Here is an 8,380-nt window from a genome sequence, read left to right as displayed (position 1 = left end):
CACGGTCGAACGACGTCGGGCGTGGCATGCCAGCGTCGCCTTTGGGCAGCACACACAGTCGAAAGACATCAGTCGTGGCATGACATCACCTCCTTTGGACAGCGCACACGGTCTAACGACGTCGGGCGCGACATGCTATCATCGCCTTTGGAAAGCACACACGGTCGAACGACGTCGAGCGTGACATGCCATCATCACCTTTGGGCAGCAAAAATGGTCGGACGGCGTCAGGCGTGGCATGCCATCATCGCCCTTGGACGGCAAACAAGGTTGAACGACGTAAGGCATGGCATGACATCACCTTCTTTGGACAGCAGACACGGTCGAACGAGGTTGTGCGTGGCATGCCATAATCGCCTTTGGGCAGCACACACGGTCGAACGACGTCAGGCGTGGCATGCCATCATGGCCCTTGGAGACCACACACGGTCGTACGAAGTCGGGCGTGGCATGCCATCATAGCCCTTGAACGACAAACAAGGTTGAACGATGTAAGGCATGGCATGCCATCATCGCCTTTGGACTAGCTGACACAGTCGGACGGCATCGGGCGTGGCATGCCATCATCCCTTTTGGACGGGAAACACGAACGAACGATGTAGAGCGTGTCATGCCATCAGCGCCTTGGGACAGCACACACGGAAGAACGACGTCGGGCGTGGCATGCTCTCATCGTCTTTGGGCAGCACAGACGGTCGGACGACGTCGGGCGTGGCATGCCATCACCGCCTTTAGACATCACACACGGTCGAACGAATTTGGGCGTGGCATGCCATCATAGCCCTTGAATGGCAAACAAGGTTGAATGATGTAAGGCTTGGCATACCATCATCGCCTTTGGACTAGCTGACACAGTCGGACAGCGTCGGGCGTGGCATCCCATCATCACCCTTGGGCGGGAAACACGGTCGAACGATATAGAGTGCGGCATGCCATCAACGGCTAAGGGCAACACACAAGAAAGGACGACGTCGGGCGTGACATACTATCATCTCCTTTAGACAGCACAGACGGTCCGACGACGTCGGGCGTGGCATGCCATCACCGCCCTTGGATAGCACACATGGCTGGATGACGTCGGGCGTGGCATGCCATCACCGCCCTTGGACAACATACATGGTAGGACGACGTCGGGCGTGGTATGAGATCACCGCTCTTGGACTGCACGCATGGTCGGACTACGTCGGGCGTGGCATGACATCACCACCTTTGGACAGCACACACGGTCGAACGACGCATGGCATGGCATAACATCATCGCCCTTGAACTGCATGCACGGTCAGACGACATCGGGCGTGGCATGACATCACCACCTTTGGACAACACACACGGTCGGCAACGTCGGGCGTGACATGACATCGCCGCTCTTGGATAGCACGCATGGTCGGACGACATCGGGCATGGCATGACATCACCGCATTTGGGCAGCACACACAGTGGAACGACGTCAGGCGTGGCATGCCGTCATCGCCTTTCGGCAGCACATACGGTCGAATGACGTCGGCATGGCATGCCATCATAGCCCATGGACGGCAAATACGGTCGAACTTCGTCGGGTGTGGAATGCCATCATCGCCTTTGGGAAGCACACACGATCGAATGACGTCGGGCGTGGTATGCCGTCATGGCCCTTGGACACCATACACGGTCGAACGAAGTGAGGCGTGGCATCCATCATAGCCCTTGAACAGCTAACAAGGTTGAACGACGTCAGGCGTGGCATGCCATCATCGCCTTTGGACTAGCTGACACATTCGGACGGCTTCGGTGTGGCATGCCATCATCGCTCTTGGACGGGAAACACGGTCGAACGACGTAGAGCGTGGCATGCCATCAAGGCCGTTGTACAGCACACACGGAAGAACGACATCAGGCGTGGCATGCTATCATCGCCATTGGGCAGCATAGACGGTCAGACGACGTCGAGCGTGGCATGCCATCACCGCCCTTGGACATCACACACGCTCGGATGACGTCGGGCGTGGCATGCCATCACCGCCCTTGGACAATACACACAGTAGGACGACGTCGGGCATGGCATGACCTCACCGCCCTTGGGCAGCACACACGGTCGGACTACGTCGGGCGTGGAATGACATCACCACCTTTGGTTAGCACACACGGTCAAACGATGTCGGGCGTGGCGTGCCATCATCGCCTTTGGGCAGCACACACGATCGAACGACGTGTGGCAGGGCATGCCATAATAGCCCATGGACGGCAAACATGATCGAACGACGTCAGGCGTGACATGTCATCATCGCCTTTGGACAGCACACAAGGTCGAACGTCGTCGGGCGTGGCATGCCATCATAGCCTTTGGGCAGCACACACAGTTGAACGACGTTGGGCGTGGCATGACATCACTGCCTTTGGACAGCACACACGGTCGAACGACGTTGGGCGTGACATGCCATCACCGCCTCTGGACAGCACACACGGTTGAACGACGTCGAGCATTCCATTATCGCCTTTGGGCAGCACACACGGTCGAACGACGTCTGGCGTGGCATGCCATTATCGCCTTTGGGCAGCATAAATGATCGAACGACGTCGGGCGTGACATGCCATTACCGCCTTTGGACAGCACACACGGTCGAACGACGTCGAGCGTTCCATTATCGCCTTTGGGCAGCACACACGGTCGAACGACGTTTGGCGTGGCATGCCATTATTGACTTTGGGCAACACAAACGGTCGAACGACGTCGGGCGTGGCATGACATCACCGCCCTAGGACATCATGCACGGTTGGACGACGTTGGGCATGGCATGACATCACCGCCCTTGGACAGCACACACGGTCGAACGACGTCGGGCCTAGCATGACATCACGGCCATTGGACGGCACGCACGATCGAACGACGTCGGGCGTGGCATGACATCACCACCTTTGGACATCAAACACGGTGGAACGTCATTGGGCGTGGCATGCCATTATCGCCTTTGGGCAGCACACACGATCGAACGACGTCGGGCGTGGTATGTCGTCATGGCCCTTGGACACCACACATGGTCGAACGAAGTCAGGCGTGGCATGCCATCATAGCCCTTTAATGGCTAACAAGGTTGAACGACGTCAGGCGTGGCATGCCATCATCGCCTTTGGACTAGCAGACACAGTCGAATGGCATCGGGCGTGGCATGCCATCATCGCCCTTGGACGGGAAACACGGTCGAACGACATAGAGTGTGGCATGCCATCAACGCCTTGGGACAGCACACACGGAAGAACGACATCGGGCGTGGCATGCTATCATCGCCATTGGGCAGCATAGACGGTCGGACGACGTCGGGCGTGGCATGCCATCACCTCCTTTGGACATCACACACGGTCGGATAACGTCGGGCGTGGCATGCCATCACCGCCCTTGGACAACACACACGGTAGGACGACGTCGGGCGTGGCATGACCTCATCGCCCTTGGGCAACACATACGGTCGGACTACATCTGGCGTGGCATGACATTACCACCTTTGGTTAGCACACACGGTCTAACGACGTTGGGTGTGGCATGACATCACTGCCTTTGGACAGCACACACGGTCGAACGACATTGGGCGTTGCATGACATCAACGGCTTTGGACAGCACACACGGTCGAACGTCGTCGGGCGTGACATGCCATCACCGCCTTTGGACAACATACACGGTCGAACGACGTCGAGTGTTCCATTATCGTCTTTGGGTAGAACACACGGTAAAACAATGTCTGGCGTGGCATGCCATTATTGCCTTTGGGAAGCACAAACGGTCGAACGACGTCGAGCGTGGCATGACATCACCGCCCTAGGACATTATGCACAGTTGGACGACGTCGGGCGTGGCATCACATCACCGCCCTTGGACGGCACACACGATCGAACGACGTCGGGCATGGCATGACATCACCACCCTTGGACGTGACACACAGTCGAATGTCGTTGGGCGTGGCATGCCATTATCACCTTGTGGCAGCACACACGATCGAATAATGTCGGGCGTAACATGACATCACCGCCTTTGGGCAGCACACACGATCAAACGACGTCGGGCATGACATGCCATCACCGCCTTTGAACAACACACACAGTCGAATGACGTCGGGCGTGGCACGCCATCATCACCTTTGGGCAGCACACACGGTCGAACTACATCGGGCGTAGCATGCCATCATCGCCTTTGGGAAGCACAAACGGTCGAACGACATCAGGCGTGGCATGTCAACATCGCCTATAGGAAGCACACACAGTCGAACAACGTCAGGCGTGGCATGCCAGCATCGCCTTTGGGCAGCACACACGGTCGAAAGACGTCGGGCGTGGCATGACATCACCTCATTTGGATAGCGCACACGGTCGAACGATGTCGGGCGCGACATGCCATTACCGCCATTGTAATCACACACGGTCGAACGACGTCGGGCATGACATGCCATCATCACCTTTGGGCAGCATAAACGGTCGGATGGCGTCGGGCGTGGCATGCCATTATCGCCCTTGGACGGCGGAAACGGTCGAACGACGTCAAGTGTGGCATGAATAATTGCCTTTGGGCAGCACACATGGTCGAACGACGTCAGGCGTGGCATGCCATCATGGCCCTTGGATAGAACACACAGTCGAACGACGTCGGGCATGGCATGCCATCATAGCCCTTGAACGGCAAACAAGGTTGAACGACATCGGGCGTGGCATACATTATCGCCTTTAGACTAGCTGACACAGTCGGACGGCGTCAGCCGTGGCATGCTATCATCGCCCTTGGACGGGAAACACGATCGAACGCCGTAGAGCGTGGAATGCCATCGCGGCCTTGGGACAGCACACACGGTCAGACGACGTCGGGCGTGGCATGCTATCATCGCCTTTAGGCAGTACAAACGGTCAGACGACGTCGGGCGTGGCATGCCATCACCGCCCTTGGACAGCACACAAGGTCGGATGACGTCGGGCGTGGCATGCCATCGCCGCTCTTGGACTGCACACACAGTAGGACGACTTGGGGCATGGCATGATATCACCGCCTTTGTATTGCACACACGGTTGAACGACGTTGGGCGTGGCATGACATCACCACCCTTGGACTGCACGCACGGTCAGATGACATCGCGCGTGGCATGACATCACCGCCCTTGGACGGCAAACACGATCGACTGACGTCGAGCGTGGCATGCCATCATCGCCTTTGGACTAGCTGACCAAGTTGGACAGCGTCAGGCGTGGTATGCCATCATCGCCCTTGGACGGCAAACACGATCGAACGACGTCGGGCGTGGCATGCCAACGCCGCCTTTGGATAGCACACACGATCAAACGACGTCGGGCGTGGCATGCCATCATCGCTTTTGGGCTGCACACACGATCGAACAACGTCGGGCGTGGCATGCCATCATGGCCCTTGGATAGCACACACGGTCGAACGACGTCGGGCGTGGCATGCCATCATAGCCCTTGAACGGAAAACAAGGTTGAACGACGTCGGGCATGGCATACCATCATCACCTTTGGACTAGCTGACACAGTCGGACGACGTCAAGCTTGGCATGCCATCATCGCCCTTGGACAGGAAACACGGTCGAACGATGTAGAGCTTGGCATGCCATCACCGCCTTGGACAGCACACACGGTCAGACGACGTCAGGCGTGGCATGCTATCATTGCCTTTGGGCAGCATAGACGGTCGGACGACGTCGGGCGTGGCATGCCATCACCGCCCTTGGACAGCACACAAGGTCGGATGACGTTTGGCGTGACATGCCATCGCCGCCCTTGGACAGCACACACGGTAGGACGACGTGGGGCGTGGCATGAAATCACCTCTCTTAGACTGTACGCATGGTCAGACGTGGCATGACATCACCGCCCTTGAACAGCACACACGGTCGAACGATGTCGGGCGTGGCATGACATCACCACTCTTGGAACATGCACAGTCTGACGACGTCAAGCGTGGCATGACATCACCGCCCTTGGACAGCACACACGGTCGAAATGACGTCGGGCATGGCATGCCATCATCGCCGTTGGGCACCACACACAGTCGAACGACGTCGGGCGTGGCATGCCATCATGGACCTTGAACAACACAAACGGTCGAACGACGCCGGGCGTGGCATGCCATCATAGCCCTTGGATGGCAAACAGGGTCAAACGACGTCAGGCGTGGCATGCCATCATCGCTTTAAAACTAGCTGACACAGTCGGACGGCTTCGGGTGTGGCATGCCATCATCGCCCTAGGACGGGAAACACGATCTAACGACGTCGGGGGTTGCATGCTATCACCGCGTTTGTACAGCACACACAGTCGGACGACGTCGAGCGTGACATGCCATCATCTCATTTGGGCAGCACAGACGGTCAGACGGCGTCGGGCATGGCATGCCATCATCATCCTTGGACAGCAAAAATGGTCGGCCGTCGTCGAGCTTTGCATGCCATCATAGACCTTGGACAGCACACACGGTCGGCAACGTCGGGCGAGGAATTAAATCACCGCCCTTGGACAGCACACACGGTCGAACGACGTCTAGCATGGCATGACATCACCGCCCTTAGACTGCACGCATGATCAGACGACGTCGGGAGTGGCATAACATCACCGCCCTTGGACAGCACACAACCGGCAATGTCGGGCGTGGCATGAAATCACCACCCTTGGACAACACACACGGTCGTTAACATCGGGCGTGGCATGACATCACCACCCTTGGACAACACACATGGTCGAACAACGTCGGGCGTGGCATGACATTACCGCCCTTGGACAGCACACACGGTGGAACGACGTCGGGCATGGCATGCCATCATAGCCCATGGACGGCAAACACAATCGAACGACGTCAGGCGTGACATGCCATCACCTCCTTTAGACAGCACACACGATCGAACGCTGGGGGCGTGTAATGCCATCACCGCCTTTGGACAGCACACACGGTCGAACGACGTGGGGCGTGGCATGCAATCATGGCATTTGGACAGCACACACGGTCGAACGACGTCGGGCGTGGCATGCCATCATGGACCTTGGACATCAAACACGGTCGAACAACGTCGGGCATTGCATGCTATCATAACCCTTGGACGGCAAACACAGTTGAAAGACGTCGGGCGTGGCATGCCATCATCTCCCTTGGACGGCAAATATGGTCGACCGACGTCGGGCGTGGCATACCATCACGCCTTTGGACAACACACGCAGTCGGACGACGTCAGGCATGACATGCCATCTTCGCCTTCGGGCAGCACAGACGGTCGGACGGTGTTGGGCGTGGCATGCCATCATCACCCCTGGACAGCACAGACGGTCGGCCGTCATCGGGCGTGGCATGCCATCATTGCCCTTGAACAACCCACACGGTCGGACGACGTCGGGCGTGGCATGCCATTATCGCCTTTGGACAGCATAGACAGTAGCCGTCGTCGGGCAAGGCATGCCATCATAGACCTTGGGCAGCACACACGGTCGGACGATGTTGGGCGTGGCATTCCATCGTGGCCTTTGGACTAGCTGACACGGTCGGAAGACATCGGGCGTCGCATGCCATCATCGCCTTTGGAATAGATGACACGGTCGGACGACGTCGGGCGTGGCATGCCATCTTCGCCCTTGGGTAGCATAGACGGTCGGACGACGTCGGGCATGGCATGCCATCATAGCCCTTGGACAGCACAAACGGTCGGCCGTCGTCGGACACTCCTGCACACAACGGTCGGCCATGGCCTGCCCGCATCAGTCGTGGCTTGCGCGACATTGTAAGAGTTATAGACGAAACATGCGGATGTTCATACCGTACATAAATCAAAGGATTTTAAAAGAACCATTTTGCATCACAAACATATTCATCTACTTTGTATTATCTATTCTCTAATGTTTCCGCCTAACGTGCCTCTTTCGCATCATTTTCATTACTTTTATAGTTCGTACGATATTGAAATATTTTTTATTTGTGCAAATATATATCTTATCATTAATTTGACATGTTTAGAAGTGTTTTCGAGCATTTCGGTATTTTTTGACTTTTAATCATTATTTTATAATTTATTTTTACGCTTTTTAATTTTTTACATCTCCTTTAAAAAATTAAAATTTATTAAATTTTTTATTTTAAGGTTCTCATATTTATTTGTGAATTTTCGTAGTTGATTTCATACTTTTTTTGATATTTTCCCTATTTTTTATTAATTTATTACTATTTTTTCGGAATTTTCAAAAAAAATTAAAAAAAATGTTGAAAAATATTTTTTATACATATTAAAGTCATTTGTGAAAGCTGATGTGTGTTTGTACCTTAGAACGTGCATATTTGGGTTGTACATTTCCATTATGATTCTCTAGAAAATCAATGTCTACTCCTGTCTATACATGGCAGTGGAAGCGGTACTTACCGGATTCCAATCC

Source organism: Solanum lycopersicum, chromosome 11 (assembly GCF_036512215.1).
Source record: "Solanum lycopersicum chromosome 11, SLM_r2.1".
Lineage (NCBI taxonomy): Eukaryota > Viridiplantae > Streptophyta > Magnoliopsida > Solanales > Solanaceae > Solanum > Solanum lycopersicum.
This window is presented reverse-complemented; position numbering follows the sequence as displayed.